The sequence below is a fragment of the Erpetoichthys calabaricus genome, chromosome 11 (assembly GCF_900747795.2).
Source record: "Erpetoichthys calabaricus chromosome 11, fErpCal1.3, whole genome shotgun sequence".
Lineage (NCBI taxonomy): Eukaryota > Metazoa > Chordata > Cladistia > Polypteriformes > Polypteridae > Erpetoichthys > Erpetoichthys calabaricus.
In genome coordinates, this window is record NC_041404.2 from 92,230,009 (window position 1) to 92,249,644 (window position 19,636).

The window sequence follows — 19,636 nt, forward strand, 5'->3', positions numbered from 1 at the left end:
CGTAATCAGAGAAAAGCACAAACCCTATCTTTAATTAGGCATCTTGTCGCATTTGATCACATGCCATCTTCTAACGTGAATGTGCTATCAGGGAAATTGTAATAAACTTTTTCCAAATCTCATTATGTTTGTTTTTCTCTAACTCACTCACACATTGAGTGGGCCTTACATCTTGTGCCACTCAACTTCTAAAATACGCAAAAACCTTGAATCATAAAGAGTCTGCCAGACTGGTTTCAGCTGTTTCTCCATTACAAGTAGGAACTGTAGTGCTGGTCCCTTTTGTACATCGATCACATGACATCAAATGTAACTTAAGTACATTTCCATTCTTACTCATTCACTTGCGTGGTGTTCCTGACACAGTGCTAAAGGATCTTTTTGCTGCATTTTGACACTCTGTTTTTGAGTTTTGACTTTTGTTTTTATCTCTGCCCTCTTTTATGTTCTATAGGACATTGTCAATCAGTACTGGCACTGTGTCTGTGGTCCATTACACGTTACTCCATTTTTCATAGAAATCAACTTCTACACAAAATAAAAGCCCAAGCAGTTCAACCAAGTGAATACAAACGACATACGGAAGTAATATTGCTTGGAGAACAAGGGGGTATTTTCCGTATGTCGCTCAAATCATCCGAGATCAGATGCCTCATCTTGGATGAGTTAATGCCGGTGAAAGTCGGTTTTTCAAACGCAGCTGTGTACTATATTAGTCTAGATGGATCTAATCATCCGAGATGAATGCGCGCGCCCGCACTGACTGAAAAGCCCATATATATTGAGTCTAGAAAACATGATCAGCAAGTCATTGATAGGCTGTAACAAAATGACCAAAGAACGGGCGCATTTTTCTTTCACACAAGTGGAGCAGGACCTTTTATTCGAAGGACATGAAGAATTTCAAGATTTATTATGCACAAGGGGTAACACTGCAAAAGCAGCCCAAACCAGAAAAGACGGCTGCCAAAAAGTGGCCGACAAATTAAACGCGTGTGTATTGTACTTACTGAAAGCAGTGTTTCATTTCCTATGTGTCTGATTAATTATTATTTAATATGTCATAATTCCAGATCAAACGTGAGCACAAGAAGAACATGGGAACAGGTTAAAGTGAAGTACAAGAATATACTTCAAACTGGTAAATATTGGTATATAACTATTTAAAGAATTGTTGACATAAATAATCATATATAATATAAAAAACATTAATTTTAAAGCTAATAAGAAGGCAGACAAGCAAGAAACAGGTGGAGGTCCACGCGGTCCAGACCTAACCCCTGCAGAAGAGTTGGCTCTCCAGGAAAATGCCCATCGCCCTGTTTCTGATGGCATTCCAGGGGGAAGCTCCTCCTCAGAACCAGTGGCAGGATGCAGTGGTCACTTCATTTCAGGTAAAGGATGGTCATTGCATATATTTGTCCTCCATGTGTGCTATAGGTATGTTCCATATAGCCCTCTTTTTTGTTGGGTCAGTTGCAGGGAATGTCATATCCCTTGAACCTGTGTCTGACCAACGAGATTTTGACGAAGGTCAAATATTTGATGAAGACACTGTATCTGATTATTCGGATCTGCGTACAATCCAGTGCCCCAATCACATTTGGAAATCCTGGGTAATGAGAATGTTAGGCTGATTGTGAGATTTTTCATGGAACTGTGGGTGTTTTTGCCTGTGTATTACCTACCTGCAATGGCATGAAACGCCCCTTTTATTGTCTGCACACGCAGGTGTCCAGGAAACACTATGAAAACCCGAAGGAAATATTTCAGAGCCAAACAGACTTTACAAATTGCCTGGCAAACTGCACTTTTAGATAGATTTTCCGCATCGCCTATAGTATATAAAAAAAGTGCCACTGTCTGTGTGGTTGTGAGAGCCCGACTTCGCCGAGTTTGACTTCGAATATAAGGTGCTAATAAATCTTTGAGGTTCAATATTCCATCCATCCATCCATTTTCCAACCCGCTGAATCCGAACACAGGGTCACGGGGGTCTGCTGGAGCCAATCCCAGCCAACACAGGGCACAAGGCAGGAACCAATCCTGGGCAGGGTGCCAACCCACCGCAGGGTACAATATTCCCCCTCAGCTAAAGCGGTGTCTTTCGAAAAGAATTTCCTTCGGGAGCAATAAAGGATCTTGCTGATTGTGCAAAACCCTCTCTATATGAAATTCTATTCTTATAAGTTGTGCACCGATATCAATTGGTTGCTCATTCATGAACAGTGAAGCCATGACTGAATGAATTCCACGCACGGACACTGATTAAGTGTGTGAGCTAATCCTTGTTTACATAAAACAAATCTGCTCCGAGCAGGTTTGAGGATTTGGGTGTATTGCTATGACAACACATCCAGCAAGAGTTTCGAAAAACTGACAGATCCAGGATCATGCCAAATCGTCAACAATTACATCAGGCTAAACGAGTAATCCATGTACGAAAAATACCCCCCAAGTCTCCATTTACATCTTCTGGAGGTGTTTTTAGGTCTAGGTGGAGTGCACATATGCAGCTAGAACAAGCTGTGGAGTAAGAATTCATGGATGGTTCCAAAAACCTTTAATAAAAACAAAGTGGAAACATAAAAGGCATCAGGCTTGACTTGGCTCCTGCAGCTAAAGGAAATCAGCACTGATGAGTCTTGAGCACGCTTGCTTACTTGTCTTCATTGGTTGTCACATCAGCCAACTCTTCTGCACCCATGCTGTCTACTTTATAGTGCAACATGAACTACACTGCTGTTGTATCGTTTATTTTGCATTCATTACACATTTCATCCAAACTAAAAACAATTCTAGCAGAAGACATTGGCATGGACTTCACTGTCTTGCAGCATATTGTGATTTTTTTTTTCATTACAACTGTAAAAGAATAAAGAAGGTCATATTAGAGCCTGAGCCTGGGCCTGGCTGGAAGTGATCACATTTTTCTGCCTGCTCCATCCATTGATTTTATCCTTCTTTTTGTCTAATATGATACTCCAGACTCCCAATTATTCAAGTCAGGCGTTTTTTCCAGATAAACTTGTTTCCCAAGATAGTTATTCAGGAATGCTCTCCGACCATCCCAAGCCAAGCAACATGCCTTGGCATGTTCAAGTTTCCAATTTCAGGCTTCCGACGACACTTGCTAGGGTAATATTAAGAAAAAGAAAATGTAACAGAAATACAGGAACAACAAGCCATGGAGTCTGCACAGTTCTACTTTGCTGTAATGAAGGATTTTGACACTGCCCCCCCCCCCCCCCCCATGATGATTTTATATATATATATATATATATATATATATATATATATATAAAATCATCATTAGACATGTTCCACTTTGGAAATTCACTTTCATTTCTTAAAGCCAAAAAGTAGAAAGATCTGGAGCTGTTTTCAGTTGATCTGTAAGTTTAAAAAATTGATTTAGTGTCCATGCTAAACTCTGTGACTCTTGGTGCTGTGATTAAACTAAATAAATATAAAAAGAGGCTCCTGCTTTGATTTCAGTGATCCCAGGAACTAATAACTTCTTAATAAATCTAATATGTTAGTAATAACAAGGCTAAATAATATCAATGTTAATATCAATGGAGAAGATACGTGTTACTTGTCATTCTGCTTCTGTGTTTAGCTTGTGTGCAATGTCTGAAGTATACGTACCGCTGATCAGGACAGCACATCCTGATTAGGTTAGGTTAGGTTATCCACTCCGCTGCAGACTGCATTTCAGGTACCTGAGGAAGTTTGACACGAATCTCTGATGATGAAAGCTCTTGAAGTATCATGAGGAACAGCAAAGAAATCTTGAGGCCATCCTGAGCCTTCCACTAAAGCTCTGTAGACACCTGTGAAACTCTTCTCCAGCTTGAATGCAATTCTCTTTTTCTTCGTATTTGATACACATATATAACAAAGAATGATTGCCCTTTTCTCAAAATCAATGGGTGCCTAGTCTATTCTCCACAGTACTTAGTTATTACTCTGTCTTCAGAAATGCCACAGGTGTGTTGGGCTCCTGAATCGATTCTCCAGATACTACTTGTAAAGGTTTTCCAGAGAGAGTTGTTTTCTTGACATCTTTGGAAATTGTTAACAATTTCTGTTTATTATCATTCTCAATAGAATGTAACAATTCATTTGGCACCTTTGCTTCTGAGTCATAAAGGTTAATGTAACTGCCGTCCATGCTCTCCGCAAGTGATACAGGCACTTCAGTGACTTCTGCTGATGCTGGAGAAGCTGAAAAGTTATGTTCTAAAAGCAGCTCTTGTAACTGCATAATATATGATTTTGCCCCACGAAGTATTTGCAGTTTGCTTACCTTGCGTATTGGTGAGAGTAGTGGGATTTTTTTATGAAGAAGGTCAAAGCCCGCATTGACCATCTTCACCCTCTTTCTTTCTCTGGCATTCCTTTCTTCTGATGAGTGTCTTGTTCTTTCAGCATGTCTTATGCCTTTTTTTCTGGATTTTTCCTTTCCAATGCATGAGTGATACTTTCCCTCTACTTCCATTGGTTGATCTGCTGCATTGATGCCCATAGTAGTTTCACTCTTAGCCTTTTCTTTTGTGGATGTGAGACAAATTCTGGAGTCAATCATGTTGTTACTTGGGAGACACCTGCATTTTGGAAGCACTCTTGCCAAGGCTGATCATGTTTTGACAGAGAGATTTGTGTACGAGCAGGTCTTTCGAATGAAATAAATGAAATGAGAAACAGTGCGGTATGGCTTGACACTCCATACAGGCAAGTGATAGAGGAGTGTGCATGAATGCATATTCCACTTGTACCTTTCTGGAAAAAATGCCTTTTCACTTCAATACCGAAACACCACCTCCACTGTGTTCCTCAGACACTCCCCTGGCTCCACTCCCAGTTTCTGCCACATGTTCCTCTGCCCTCCCCACCTACCTGCCTACCAGTCACTCCCCTGCCCTGCTTACCATGTGGTATGTTAACCTGACACATTTACTGTTTCTCAGGCTTACCCACCTATATCTCCCCGCAATGATTTTTATATTTCCTTTTTATTTATTTCTTTGTATATTGCTATTGAATTCCTAAGATGTGTGTACTTAGCAACTTCAAACTGGATCAGTGTAAGCGAGTGAGAGACAATGTGTGTGTACGTGAAGGTGCTCTGTGATGGAATGACATACTATCCATGGCTGGTCCCTGAAAAGCAGCCAAGGCTCCCAGGTTAGGCTGTGACCCCACCCCCATAAATGTGTATTAAGTGGGTTAAGGAAATGGACAGATGGGCTGAGCAGACTTTTTTTGCTTATTTTACCTTAGCATTTTACAAGAAGTGTATTCTACTATGCCAAAAGTGCACTGTGAGATGCAAGTTGTTGGTTCAGTGTCTCCATCACTGGTTTGTTGTATGGGTGAGAAAAAGACTGGCTGGATGGCCCAGCTGTTTATTGGTATTCTTTACAGGATGAAGCTGAGATACTGAAAATAAAGTGGCTTAAATATGTTGTTTGCACATATTATTTTAGGACACTTTTAGAATCTGTTGGGCTACTGTAATCTGCACCCTGCCACATGCAGGTCAGGTGCGGACTGGCATAATTGGGAGCTTCTGGCCATTTTTGATATCTACTGGGAAAATTCCTAAGGAGTGGAAAATAAAAAGAGTGATTGGGCTGATTCAAGTAACTATAAAGCAGTAAGCTTAACGTGCATCACAGGTAAATTAATTATGGTTAATGGCAAGAAAAGGAGTTTTACTGAACAATCAGCACAGGTTGAGATGAGGGATGTCATGTTTTACCAACATTTTGGAATTCTATGAGGAAGCAACAAAAGGATGGAATCAGAGTACTGCTTATGATACTATTTATCTGAACTTTCAGAAAGCATTTCATAAGGTCCCACATGAGATGCTGGACATCAAACTACAAAAGGTGGGAGTTCAGGGTGTTGTTTGTATAGGTGTGTAAAATTGGATAAAACACAGGAAGCAGAGGTTGATGGTGCGAGAAATTTTTATCAGAGTCAAGTGACGTTAATAGTGATGTGTCTCAGGGGTCAGGGCTATGGCCACTGCTATTATTAGTATATATAAAGATTTGGATATACATATAAATAAAAAACTGGTGAAGTTTGCAGATGATGGCAAGCTAGGGGTATTGGCACATAATCTAGAATCCATTAAATAATTACAAAGGGACTTGGACAGCATACAGGCTTGGGCAGATTTGTAGCTGATTAAATTTAATGTAAGTAAATGTGAAGTATTACATATAAGAAATAAGCATTTTAGATTGGAATAGACAATGGGAATTCTGAAAATCAAAAGTACTTCTTTATCTGAAGGATTTAGGAGTCGTAGTGGACTTGACACTATTAACTGCCAGACAGTGTTCAGAAGCCATTAAGAAGACAAACAGAATGTTAGGTTATGTAGCACGATGTGTGGAGTACAAGTCCAAGGAGGTTATGCTCAACCTTTATAATGCACTAGTGAGGCCTCATCTCGAGTACCGTGTGCAATTTTGGTCTGCAGGCTACAAAAAGGACATAGCAGCGCTAGAAAAAGTCCAGAGACGTGTGATGAGGCTGATTCTAGGGCTAGAGAGGATGAGATATAAGGAAAGAGCTGAGCCTTTTCACTTTATGCAAAAGGAGATGAAGAGATTATATGATTGAAGTGTTTAAAATCATGAATGTCATTAATATAGTGGACTTAAGACTGTGTCCTGGAGAATAAAATCCTCACTTTTTGAAAACTGTAGACTGCATTCATTAAGTTTTTATTTTGCTCAAATGAACCAAGATGAACCATAATGCAACTTAATTACTGTGGCAATTCACATTGAAAGCATTCTGTCTTGTATGCTCTTCCTGTAATGCACCAGTTATTTGTAACTTTAATGTGTCTATTTCAGTCAGTTTATAACTTAATGGTAGAGGGAACAGAAAACAGAGTGAATGCCACAGGTTCAAAAGCTGTTTCAGTTAGTTTATAACTTGGGAATGGAAAATAGGGCTGAGGCATGGACAAGATAAAAGAATTTGAAGAGAGTCATCCATCAGAAGGATAGCTAGCCAATCAAATGTGTATAAGGTCACAAGTCCTGGATTCCCTGCATGGAATTTCAAAATAAATAATGGCCTGTCAGAAGGACCAAATAAGAAATGAGAAGTAGCAATAGCAATAACCAAGCTAAAATTTTGTTTTTTAAAAAAGTACTGGGGGCTCTGCCCCATGCTCGCTTTGCTCGCCCAGCCCTGGGTTTGGTTTCCTAAATATAAAATTTAAAGAGATTGTTATTTTCATGGGAATTGTTACATATGCATTATTTTCACTTTTACTTTTGTAAAAACAATATTTGGAATTAACTTTTGTTCAAGATCCCATTGAATTTTGATTCCGTGTTTGGACTTACATCGTGACAACGCAACTTATAATTGCCTGTGAGTGAATATCGTTTCTTTCTCTCTAGTAAATAGAACAATTTTCTTGAATGTTTGTCCATGCTCTTTCTTCTTCACTTTGTCATTGATGTGTCAACTTGAACGTATAAAATTATTGTCCTGATAAAATTTATTAGAGCTGAGAGCGCAGGAAGCGTGTCTTGACAAAAGCATTCACACGACTGAGGTTAGATGACCGTGGTCTTGTTTGAAATTAGTTGTAAGTAGGGCGTGACTTTAAAGAATCTCATGTTAAAAGTCTCTGTCTCATGGGACTTCATACCACGCCAACAGTTTTGGAATCTTTTAATTCTCGCTGGCAACACGAATTAGACGATCTACAAGTCGACTTAAAGTTTAAATCTGAACAATATATTCAATCTCTTTTCGCTGTTCTGTTATTTCACCGAGTAATAATTTCCGTTTGTTTGCGCTAATGCAATCTTTCCTGTCCTTTTTTTGAGACTTTGGAATTTTCATACGTCCATTATCTCTGTCCTGGTGTGCATATGTACAGTGCCAACATTTTTGAATTCTTTACGACGGTCTACTTTGTCATCTAGTCTTTGTCCTTTATTTCCGGCCCTGGGCATGGTTAAATCTCTTTCTCGTGGGTCGTATTACGCTGCTTGCATTGTGAAGGGAGGGCTGAACTCACACTAAGGAGATGTGGTCAGATCAGCTGCTGTCTTTCTGCTGCTGCTTGAGAGCTGCGTTTTCTTCTTTTCGCGCTGCACATTGGTCATTTAAAAGCCTGTACAGCAGCTGTCCTTTTGCCACGTCTCTGCCGCTCGCGTTGTGAAGGGAGGGCGGGGTTAGAGGGCTGATCACATGCTAAGAAGATCCGTTTGGATCATCTGCTCACTTGCTGCTGCTGCTGCTGCTGCTGCTGGCGAGCTGCGTGTCGATCATTTAAAAGCCTGTACAGCAGCTGTCCTTTTGTCTCGCAGGACGTCAAAGCGTCTTCAGAGAACATCACATCTCATCTCCCTCCCAAGAATTTTTTTTATAATAGAGAGATATAATAGTAAGCAAAGTCAATAAAACATCAGACCTCTTTCAGGTTTTCTGGCACCTTCCAATTTAAAAGTGGACTAACCTTAGACTGACTAATCTTCAGCCCTGACCTTGTTATTTCATACCCCTAAAAATTAACATTTTTCTTATGTTACAAATAAATTTTTTTTCTCTAATGTGCACAAAAGCTCACAAACATTCTGGACATGCTGCTCCGACCCTTGAATAAAAATCTTAAATTGTTAATATAAAACAAAACAACATTCCCCCAAAAATAGAAAATATAATTTGCAAGTATACACTGGGCAAGACTAGTGCCATAACTTGATATTCAGAGTGCCCTATTGCGATACTGAAGTTTGTCTTCCACTCGTCCGCATTCCCTAATATACTTCTTAAATCTAGTTTTATAGAAATTGCTCACACAGTGGAGGGGATAGAAGGGGGTAATTATTCTTAATTTTGATCTTATTTAGTTTGTAACAATATATGCAAGGTCAAAGGGTTCCATCCAGTCAGACTGCTGGATGGTTCAATGTATCCATTTTGTTAATTCTTCTAAGTGGAATCTTCCACTGCTTTTCATTTGTATTCTGAAAAGCTATAAACCCTGCTTTTAGGAAATGTCGCCCCAGGTAAAAAATAAATTATGCAGTTATACTCCCTATGGGTGGACTTCTGCTTATCAAATACTTCCCTAAGATCTCAGTACTAAGGAGGGAGTGTTTCTGTTCCACAAAAATAAAAAGTGTTGATCTTTTGAAGGTAATTAAAACAAAGTTGTCCTTGTGCTTCAGATTCTTTAGAGAACCATTTAATGTGCAGATTATGACTTCTAAGGCAAGTGTAACTCAGAATAAGATGGGAAGTTCTGCTCTAAATAACAAAAAAGGTAATTGCTTCTGAACGCAGGTTCTCTATCTGAATCTTAAAAGGAGAAGTTACGTATTGTAAAACCTCATTTCCAACAGGATTACCATCCATCCATCCATTTTCTAAGATCTCTTATCCAGAGCAGGGTCACAAGGAAGCTGGAGCCAATCCCAGAAAGCATCGGGCACAAAGCAAGAACAATGTCTGGGCAGGGCATCAGACTATCATAAGGGGAACACATACACTCATATCAGAGGCCTGCATAGTATCTGCCTAACCTGCGTGTCTTTGGAATGTGGGAGGAAACTCACAGGCAGAAAACTTCATGCTTGGACCACCCGAGATGAAAAATCTTGCCACCTTGTTTTGAGGCAGCAGTGCTATCACTTCACCACCATGCTGCCCTGGGAATACCATCAAGAGATAATATTCAGGGATTGAAGAGAAAGCCAAGCTAGGATATTAACTGAGCACCAATATATTTCTTGATTAAGCTAGAAAAAAAACAAGAATTAAGAGTTTTTGCCAGAAAGGGTTTAAATACAAGTGCCCACACACAAGCCCTAATATAGAGTGATCTTTCTACTATTCCTGCAACGTTGGACAGTTTCCTACTATATATCCAGACTTGGCACGATAAAAGCAGAACTTTTCAAAAAGACATATCTTCCCTGTCTCCATTGTGTTGTACAACCCCAATTTGAAAACATCTGGAACAGTGTGATAAATACTAATAAAAGCAAAAAGGAGTGATTTCTAAGTTCCACTCACCCTGAACTATATTGGAAACACCACTACCGGTGTTTTAGTGGAATTTCCCCCCATTAATCCATAACAGAGGTTTACAGCTGAGCAGTTGTATGGACCTTCATTGCCATATTTTGCACTTCATAATGTGCCACACATTCTCAATCAGAGACAGTTGAGGACTGAAGATAAGCCAAGCCTGTGTCCAAAATCTGCTTATGTAGCCATGCATTCATAATCTGGAAAGAATGTCATTTGGGGTTGTCCTGATGGAAAAAGCAGGGATGTCCCTGGAAAAGACTGCATCTGGAAGTAAGCATACGTTACTGCTAAGCTTGTACATACCCTATTTTAATGGTGCCCTGTGGTAATGTGTGACTTTTTGTTTTTATTTAATTTTTGATGGAGTGTCAGCGCTGAAGGACTGTGAAACAAAGCCTGCCTGACACTACTGTGTTTTTGTTGTACAGCACTCTTGCAAATAAACTTGCACCTTTCACCCTTCAATTTTGGTCTGTGTCCCTTCTCTCTGTTGATTCTGTTCGGCTCATAAACTATCAGAGTGTAGGTTGGGGACATTTTCTCACTACACGAGATATCAGATGCCCTTACAAATGTGAAAGTTACCTATACCATGGGCACTGACACACCCCCATACCATAACAGACACGTTCTCAATTGCTTCATTTGCTTCCTGCTGTGCGTGATTAAGATGCTGTGCCCACAGAGCCATACAAGTACGGGCCAGCACAAGAGAAAGGAAAGGAAAGAAAAAGTAAAAGAAACATACGGAGGTTAAGGACAGAATAAGGCAGGAAGCCGATAAAGCCGGTGCAGAAGTGAGTGAGTGAGCGAGTGAGAGAGAGAGAGAGAGAGCAGGCTTGCTGGTGAATGCAGGCAGCTGGGAGTAGAGCTCCAGAAGGAGTGTTTGGCCAACACTCAGTGGGGGCAGTAGGAAGTAGTCGCTCCAGCCGAGCGGTTCAGAAGGAGGCTTGGAATGGAGCGCCCCAGTGTGAGTGCCCTGGGGACCAGAGTCTACGTCTGGCAAGTGAACTGTGCATAGCCAGGGGACAGAAGGCTGCCGGATCAGAAGAAGGTCAGCTGCACCTGCAGCTAGAGCGGCTCCCCTGTTGCAAGGCCTGTATGGGAGAAGCAGGGGAGCCGCCAGTTAAAAGGAGAAGGCACCAGGTTTTTATAAAGGACAGCTTCCAGCTAGTATTTTAACCTAGTTTTAAAGGATTTATTTATTTTGGATTTTAACCTCCACTTACCACTTGTGGTTTTTATGGATTATTTATTTATTAACTTTGAGCACTGCACAATTTATTTGGACACTATTTTTGGTTTTGTTTTAATAAAAGCACTGTACACTTTTTACACCATCCCCTTGCTCCATGAGTAATTTGTCCTCATTGCACAGTTCATCCGGTTACATGACCGACAGCGTCAGGTTCAAGAGGATCCCAAAACTAGAAGAGCAGGACCCGCACCGTCACACCCCTTATATACTATAACATTATTGCCTCATTTGTTTAACCTCAACTGTTTCACATCACTTTGTTATTTTAACTTGTCACATTGTTAATAGTTCTAAACTATATCTGTCTACTCTTTTTTGGAAGATATTGCAGGCATCAATTTCAGAATAAATAGATAAATATATATAAACATACTAGGAGGCTCACCAACCCCCGGGCAGGTGCTACACACTAGCTACTTCACGGCTCTGCCACTCGCTCATGGGGGACCGGATGTACAGTTTAAACAGATTATAATTTTCATGGGGATTGTTACATATGCATAATAGAACTATTTTACATTACAGTAATTAACCATAGTAAAACGTAATAAATTGAAAGAAAATTATGTTTCATGTTGCAGTAGAGATATTCGTTGCGTTATACATTTTCATTCTGTTTGGCTTTGAAATTAACACGCAAATACTTTTTAAATGTACACTTTTACTTAAAATTTTAGTAAAAACAATTTTTTAATGAACTTTTCGTCAATATTGCATTGAACCTATGAGTGAATATCGTTTCTTTCTCTCTAATAAATAAACTGACTTTTTCAAATGTTTGTCCCTGTGATTTGTTAATCGTCATAGAAAAAGCTATTGTAAGGGGAAACTGTAAATGTTTTAATACAAATAGCTTATCAAGATCTTCTTTGGTTTCAAATGTTATCCGCGGAAGATGTACTACATTACCTTTCTTCTCACCTGTTAAAATTTTACATGTCATTGCCGTGTAACCGATCGACAATTTTCACATTAATTCGTTTGACTTCATTGTTTCTCTGTGCTAGGATTGCCTGTGTGCTCATTTCTTCTGTTGATAACCCTTCGGGATGAAATTCTCCAATAAGGTTTGGACATAATAAGTCTTCTTTTATTGGGAACTTAAAGTGAGGAAAACGTAAAAAATTATAAGAGCTGAGAGCACAGGAACTATGTCTGACAAAAGCATTCACACGAATGAGAGGTGAGAATACTGTGGGCGAGGTTGAAAATGGTTGAGAGGAGGGCGGGACTTGAAAAAATCTCTTGGCAATAGTCTCATCTCAAGATTTTCTTTTATCTATACATATTAATAAAAGGCAAAGCCCTCACTGACTCACTGACTGACTGACTGACTCACTCACTCATCACTAATTCTCGAACTTCCCGTGTAGGTGGAAGGCTGAAATTTGGCAGGCTCATTCCTTACAGCTTACTTACAAAAGTTAGGCAGGTTTCATTTCGAAATTCTACGCGTAATGGTCATAACTGGAACATATTTTTTGTACATATACTGTAATGGAGGAAGCGGAGTCACGTATCGCGTCATCACGCCTCCTACGTAATCACGTGAACTAAAAACAAGGAAGAGATTTACAGCATGAGTCAAACGCGGGAACGAAGGTAAATGACGTTAATTTTTGACTGTCTTTTAATACTGTGTAAGCATACATATTAACACATGTGCAATTAACGTGTGCATTTACGGGGTGATTTCTCAGGCTTAAAAGCTCGCCTTTTACTAAAAAGGTAAATGCAAAACTATTTTCAATCAGTTTATTGAAACGCTCCCGTTAAGGATTGCAATAACATATTCGCGAGATAAAAGAACGAAGTAGGGGGAAATGGAGGAACAGCCGGAAACAGCGAAGAGCAAAAAATTAATTAAACAATTGAGAACGGAGCGAGTTAAGCATACAAGCATGTTCATAAGGGAAACAAAGCACGGTGTAAAACGTAAGTTTAAATTAAGTTTATAGAAACGCTCCCGCTGCGGATTGCAATAACATATTCGGGAGATAAAAGTTTAATGAGAAGACACGAGGTATAAACGAACCACACGCCGTGGCGCAACATTAAGGGCAACAGTTTCAACCATTCTATGATCTGCTTCTCGCAACTGAAAGACGGCACATGGCGGATGTTAGCCGACTTGCTGACCGCAACGTTAGGGGCTTCAACTATGGCGCTGACGCCACATCTCAGTGCCAACACTCTGCAGACTGTACTTAAAAGACACGCCCTCCTCACTGGACAGTTAAAAAGACCAATCAAACTAACGATGACATCAAGTATTACCCAATCAAAAGTAGGAAAGGAGGCATCTTCATAAAATGCGTGTGGGATGATTTGCATGACACGCTGCTTTAAAAAAAAAATGATAAAAAAATACGGGATAAATCCCGTCCAGTATTGATTCAAAACGGGACGTGCAATTTCATTCTCAAACGCGGCACGATTCCGTATTTTAAAGGACGGGTGGCAACCCTACAGTGCCAGGTAACCACCCATACAATCAGATTGTGATTCAGACTAGGAATGCAATGAATGTAATTACCCCGATCTACATACAAGGCGAAAGTCTTGCAACATTCAAAGATGATGGTTTGGGATAATTAGTACTTATTAAGTACACCATGGAACATAAAAGAGCTTATGAAGCCTTGAACCGAAAAAAGCAAGATCTCAGAGATCGTAAAAAAAAAAAAAGGAGGTAATGTCGTTTTACTCGCTGTACATTTTAGTCAAACATTACCAGTTATTCCACGAGGGAGACCAGCAGATGAACTCAACGCGTGTTTAAAATCCATGCTTCTCCCACGCTCGGTTATATGTCGCGTGTTCTCAGGTAGGTAAACCAAAAAATGTATACATTTAAGCATGTAATGGGCAAACAAAAAATGAGGTATACCCGAAGGCACTGCAGTAGTACTCAATGTAACTTTACTTCTTAAATGTTAATGTTTTACTGTTTAATAATTTATACGCTTCTTATATATTGTTCAAATTCTTTTATCAAAATACCAGTGACAGCGCAATGCACGATAACATGGAGTGAATACACCATACGCATCTGCCCACGGCCGCCCTGGTGTGCGCAGATAGGAGTTGATTCTAAAATAAAATAAACATAAAAAGAGTAATACAATCATCACCCATAAAGCGGATAGCAGACGTGACGTATTATATGTGTACCAGATTTCAAGTCAATAGGTGAAACGGTTTGCAAGCTACAGGTGATTTAAAATCCTGGACAGACCAACGAAAAGCCACGGTAGCAAATTATAGAAGAAGATTTTACTGTTTAATAATTTATATTTATATGAAATGTGCTTCTTATATATTACTTCATATTCTCATATGATAATGATGTTAATGTTGTTTATATTGATTTCTATGTTATTGTAAGTGCATCTATGTGTGTATATGTATGTATGCATGTATATATATATATATATATATATATATATATAAAAAATATATGTGTATATGTATATATAATATATTTGTATATGTGTGTATATGTGTATATGTATATATATATGACAGCAACACTCATAACAATGACAACACAATTACATTGACAATCATGTTACGTTATTTTTAAAATGTTTCCTTTACTTTTTCATAACCTCTTTAACACACTACTTCTCCGCTGCGAAGCGCGGGTATTTTGCTAGTATATTTATAAAAGACAGCAACACTCATAACAATGACAACACAATTACATTGACAATCATGTTACGTTATTTTTAAAATGTTTCCTTTTTTTTTTTTCATAACCTCTTTAACACACTACTTCTCCGCTGCAAAGCGCGGGTATATGTAGATATGTGTATATGTAGATATGTATATATGTATATGTATATATATGTTTACATAACCTCTTTAACACACTACTCTGCTGCGAAGCGCGGGTATTTTGCTAGTAATAGATATATATATATATATATATATATATGAATGGAAGAGAAGGTCTGTGATACGGTTTGCATATTTGCAGTTGGAGATCCACGAAGGGAGAAAAAAACGAATCACGTATCATAAAATAATTTTATTCCTGAGCTTTCAACCCCTATCAGGGGTCTTCATCAGAGGATAATGCTTAGACTTAGGTGACTAAGTCAGTATGATCAAGGGGGGGGCGGGGTGGTTGAGTTTAATTATTGTGTACATGTCCTTCTTAAGTTGGCATATGCTGGATTTATGTCCAAGTGTCTGTTGATGGCGTTTTCATCTGATAGCCAAGACTCGGCCAACTCTCTGGCACTTTTAGTACTGGCCTTAAATTTTACTTTTACGTTGTCCCAGTTGAATGTGTGTCCTGTCGATTTAGTATGTGCATATATCAAAGATAGTGCGTCCTTTCTTCTGACGGCGTTGCGATGTTCCTGTACACGTGTTGAGATTCTTTTTGACGTTTGTCCTATTAATACCGCTGAGCAAGAATTGCATGGAATACTATAAACTGCGTTTCGTGTTTCGGCTGTCGATTTCTTGTTTTTAGCATTAAACAGGACCATGCACAGATTGTTCGTGGGTTTATGTGCTATTCTGATGCCCCACTTGGTCAGGGTGCGTGCCGTGCCTTCTGACACATTATGGTGATACGGGAGTGAATGCAAGGTGGGGTGGGGGTTCTGATTTAAGTCGATTGTATGCTGAGTCCTTTGGCATCTGCTGTGTAGACTCCGATTAATGAATGTTTTTGTATATCCGTTCGAGGTGAAAAGTTGGAAGAGATAGCATCTCTCATTAATTTTTGTTTCCTTGGTATTACAATGCGTGTGGACTCGTTTAAATATGGTTTTCACACAGCTCCGTTTATGAGATACCGGGTGGTTGCTGGCGAAGTGTAGAATCTTGTCTGCGTAGCATTGTTTGCGGTAAACACTTGTGGTCAGGGTGGCGTCACTATTTCTTTTGATGTAAATGTCCAGGAAGTTGATGTGTCGATTGATTTCTTTTTCCATTGTGAACTGGATTGCAGGGAATATTGTGTTAATATGATTGTAAAACTCATTCAGCTGGTTCTTTCTTAATATGACGAATGTGTCGTCTACATAGCGTATCCAAATTTTGGGTGTAATCTGGGATAAAGCTATGTTTTCAAATCGTTGCATTACCAGTTCAGCTAGGAGTCCAGATAACGGTGATCCCATTGGCATGCCTTCTTTCTGTGTGTAATACTTGCCGTTGAAATGAAAGTGAGTTTTTTGGCAAAGTGATATTAGGTGCATTAAGTCTTTGATGGACAGTTTGGTTCTTGTCTCTATGGTGGGGTCACTGTCCAGTTTCATTAGTAGTGTTCCTGTGGCCAGTTGGATCGGGATCATGGTGTATAGCGATACAACATCAAACGAGACCATGATCTCGTCCTCGGCGATGGATACGTCTTTCAAGCGCTGTAATGCCGACTCCGCGCTGTTGACGGAATAATCTGAGTCGTCAGTTAAATGTTTAAGTAGTTGGAAAAGTCTTTTTGACAAGTTGTATGATGGTCCGCCTATTAGGCTAACCACTGGTCTGTATTTTAGTGGTGTTTTGTGTATTTTTTGGGAGTCCATAAAATTCCGGGCAGTTAGCATCATTACATAAATCCAGCATATGCCAACTTAAGAAGGACATGTACACAATAATTAAACTATACAATACCCCACCCCACCCCCCTTGATCATACTGACTTAGTCACCTCCAAACATCCCCCTCCCCCCCACTGAATGTGTTGCTATATATTGCCTTTGATTCTTGTAAGTCTAAGCATTATCCTCTGATGAAGACCCCTGATAGGGGTTGAAAGCTCAGGAATAAAATTATTTTATGATACGTGATTCGTTTTTTTCTCCCCTTCGTGGATCTCCAACTGCAAATATATATATATATATATATATATATATATATATATATATATATATATATATATATATATATATATACATATATATATATATATTATATATATATATATATATATATATATATACATTTATTTATTTAAAAGCTTCTGTAAAAAAACACATTTTCCCCTGGGGACAAATAAAGTTCTATCAATGTAATGGTCCCTATTCAGGTTACAAAAGGTCCCTAACATCCATCCATCTATCTATCCAAAAAACAATGCAGTTGATAAAGTGAAACATGAAATTCCTTGTTTTGCTTGAACACAAGTAATTTCACAAATCACTCCTTTTTGTTTTTAGGATTTTCCATACTGTCTTTTTTTTGGGGGGGGAGGGAGGGAGGTTTAATAGAGGGGACACAAACATGGTGAACAGGGTGTAGGATCTGCTAAAAGTCCCCATAAACAAGTCAGGGCCTTCATTTGTCTGTACAGATTTGGCTTACCTCGGGCACCTCCCAACTTCAGCCAGAAGGCTTCTGCCTACACAGACCTAAAAATGAGGTGCTGGCTTTAAAGGTTCCAAATATAACAAATGTTCCAGAAATATGCACAAAAGCCCTACAAGGGGAAAGGCTGACCATAAACCTCTGGCATGTCGAGACAACCCAATACATATCTTTTAAAATGAAAATGTATTGAAAAAGAACATAAAAATAGAAAAACTGAAAAAACAGACTGCAAAAAGGGTTTGTCCAAAAATGAAAAGGAAACTAACAAATCCCAATTCAAAATCCATTAGCAATTTCAAGAAAAAAGCAAGAAAAATCAGGTGAACCAAATAATATTAAAAATAAGCAATACTCAACAATAACCTCATACAACACTCAATGACCACCTGAAGGAAGGTGTCTCATCCAACAGAGTATAAAGAAGGAGTGTGGTTCCCTCAGGTGCGACATGACTTTGGCCTGCCTCTTGTGTGTTATGATTCTGGCTCCACAAAACAGCAAGGAGATGAGGCCTCTTAAAAGCCCACAAAACAGATCTCACCCAAGGCAAACCTGACCCAGGAAAATGGGAGGTTTAAGATCCAACTAGACCTCAAATAGGAAACAAGCCATAAAGTTAAAAATAAGCAAAAAAAAAGTCCCACAAGAAATCATTATAAACTTAAAATATATTAACAGAAAGTAAAACACAGCTAAATGCTAAGAGGTGAAACAAAAAAAAGTTGCTTAAAGAAGGCAACCAACTGAGCAAAAACCCAGTAAACACAAAGAATAACAATAGCAAAACTGGGGAAAACTCACCAAACCACCAGTGCATACACAATGTACCACAGGGGGACTGCAAATGCCATGAGCCTTTGTATTGCTGGGAGTAGTCCGTCAATGGTGATTAACAGGTAGCCCCCATCTCTTAGGAAACCATCTTCAAAATACATGGAACATAAAGGCATTGAAAGAAACAGCATATAAAATTTGTATGCATAACAAAAGCAATAATGCAATAAACATATTGACTAAATGACAATGAACCAAACAATATTAACAGAAATAATAATAAATAACTTGAATTGAAAAATGGATGGAAAAGACAAGGAAACGGAACATAAACAAAGCCAGGGAAGGAATTCTGGCCATAACATAACATTGGGGCTCCACTGTCACACACAAAGAACATACTGTTTATAAATAAAGACACATTATGTATATACTACATAATAAATAAACATAGAAATTACATAGAAATATGAAATGCAACATTAAAAAAAAAACCAGAAAATATACATAAGACAGGAATAACCCTGGCTGAAACATAACTAACACATTGGCACAGGGCCCTTCCCAGATTCAGTAAGCTGTTTAATAGAAACAGGTCTAACAGATCTTCATTTCAGTTTCTGTTTGCAAAGCCAAGTTCCAATCTTTAGGGTGAGGCTAATGATTTCGTCCAGAGTGTTACCTACATCATTGCTAGCTAGCTCATCTCATGTTTCATTAGATCAGGCAAACCCCTTTTTAAAAATAAAGACCAGTCTGGATTTCTCCCAGTCCACATGTACAGCTCTAGCTTTCAATGTGACCCCAACATGTACAGGCTGTTTGAAATCTAAAAGTTGGCTGATAGACCATCCCTTCTTTTGGGATGGTCAGCGATAGCCCTAAATTACACCATTAAGGCCTCTATAGAATAACAGCAAAGTTGTTTGAGTCATAAAAACCTGAAACCCTATCCATTGTAGTAAGAAAATAATGAATGTCACCAATGACCTATTGTAGCACCACTTTATAGTGATTTTTTCTGTTGCCTGTACTGTTGTTTTATTTGGCTGTTCTGATATACAGTATGGGAAAGGGGGGCAGCATCTAACAACAGGCCTTTACCATGATTGATACTGGGCAGATGTTAGGGGTTTCCATGGAAACTGCTTTTGGCGCCATTGGAAGCCACCAGAAGTCCTT